The sequence below is a fragment of the Primulina huaijiensis genome, unplaced genomic scaffold (assembly GCF_012295235.1).
Source record: "Primulina huaijiensis isolate GDHJ02 unplaced genomic scaffold, ASM1229523v2 scaffold206740, whole genome shotgun sequence".
Taxonomy (NCBI): Eukaryota; Viridiplantae; Streptophyta; class Magnoliopsida; order Lamiales; family Gesneriaceae; genus Primulina; species Primulina huaijiensis.
The window spans coordinates 1-1,781 of record NW_027354589.1 but is presented as its reverse complement, the minus strand read 5'-3'; the positions used below and the strand labels follow the sequence as shown (position 1 = coordinate 1,781).

Sequence of the window (1,781 nt, the reverse complement as noted above, 5' to 3'; positions counted from 1 at the left end):
ATTTTATTTTTAATTTTTTTTATCGTATTGATTTGTTTTGGAAATAACTTAAATATATAATTTATAATATTCCTCCCATAATAATCGTGAAAAAAGAAGAAAAACCCTATATCCGCGTATTATATTTCTTCTCTTGTCCGTCACCTTAATCTTCGCCGTCTCGTCTTCTACTCTTCTATCAACACACAGTTTTAATTATTGTTTTTATACAAAATCCAAAGTAAAATTTTTCCTTACATTGTACTTTAAGATTCACAGCACTCAACAGCAGAATACAAATCCGCCGTCCATCCTCATTGTTACAGATTCTTTCGGAAAAACCCATCTGGGTTTCGAGTTTTTTTAGCATACACTGCCCAAATCAAGGGAGGAAAATTGGTTTTGTGCTGAATTACTATAGCCCATTTGTCTAAATATTCTTTAGTCAAGGTAGATTCAACTGGAATGCTCAGATCTTTGTGTTTGTTAATCCAGTTTTTAGTGACGATGTGGTTGATGCACAAATTTTTTTGACTTGGTATTTATTATGTACAAAAATGCTAGTCGGGTACTGAAATGTGCTTTGACGATTTCTTCTTCAGTTGGTCGGCTTTGTTGGTAAATTATGTTTGGTGACGAGTTGCTAGTTTATCATTGCTACCTAGTCTTGGGTTGGATTTTGAATTCATCAATGCTTTTTGCCAATAACAAAGACGTAAATATGTATATTTTTAATTTAATAGTTGTTTTGATGACATTAGCGTGTAAGAAAATGTTTGTATGAGAAGACGATATAGACCTTGTCCGATACCTTTGGTATTACCGTTGTAATTATTATTTTTATATTGTAATTTTTATATTGTAGCTTACCATTTGTATGTGTGTGAACGTACGAGTTATTAAATTACTTTTTGTTTTTTTTTTTTTTATAGTTTCTTACACGTCTTTGGGAGGCCGTGTCTTTGATTTTATATGGACAGGTCTCTTTTATTTAAGCATTGGGAGCCTGAGTAGTAGATGGGAAGCTATTGATCCTTTATCTCCATACCCGTTTTCTGATTATCTTATATATGTCGGCCATGGTCTGATTGGAATTTTTCAATTGATTTTCATTGTTCGAAGACGTTTTTTGGTTTCAAGATTTGTTGGGATTCTTTGAAAGTTTAGATCTTCGGAAGGTATGGTGTGTGATCTTGGTGACGTTCATCTGTATTCCACTTTTTGAAGATTATAGGTGCTTATTCCTGTAGTCTTAATTAGTTTATGTATATTTTTTCTTTAGAATAGTGGAGCGGATTTGAAATTTGGCCTTAAAAGCAGTAGCTCTTTATTCCTTTTGTCTAAAAGAAGTAGACGACTTTGCATAAAAAGAATATATTTTAATCTCATTTCAAGTTACAGTACCATTTACCATTCTGTCTTTTACTTGATCTTTTCTGTTAAAGATAAAGTTATGCAAAACTGAAAATTTATGGGGCTTCTCGAAAAGTGTGCTTTAGCAAAATAAGAATAAATACTTTTGAATTTGAATTCGAATTCTTGTGAAACAATTACTGTTTTTCTAAATTTTCTATCGAATTAATAGACTCCCTCTTTGTTTTATGATTTTCTTTTGAGTTTCAGGTTTTGTTAACAAGTAAAAGATTTTCTGTTGATATCGGTAGAATGGCAGGAAGATCCTTCAAACCTTCTGATCCAAATACTGGGAGGGGTCCAATTCCCCCAACTGTGACCTTTTCGAGGAGGACATCATCAGGTCGATATGTCAACTTGTCGAGGGATAGTCTTGATAGTGAGATGAG

General features: G+C 32.7%; 2 long non-coding RNA genes across 2 annotated transcripts; one reads left to right on the top strand and one right to left on the bottom strand.

The window, feature by feature from the left end:
• Positions 1-201: 201 nt before the first annotated feature.
• LOC140966492 (uncharacterized) lies at positions 202-1,739 on the bottom strand. Its single transcript, XR_012173375.1, has 2 exons — positions 1,614-1,739; positions 202-439 (listed from the first exon to the last, which is right to left on the bottom strand). It is a non-coding gene; the product is annotated as an uncharacterized lncRNA (long non-coding RNA).
• LOC140966491 (uncharacterized) lies at positions 299-1,737 on the top strand. Its single transcript, XR_012173374.1, has 3 exons — positions 299-429; positions 960-1,157; positions 1,603-1,737. It is a non-coding gene; the product is annotated as an uncharacterized lncRNA (long non-coding RNA).
• Positions 1,740-1,781: the final 42 nt, after the last annotated feature.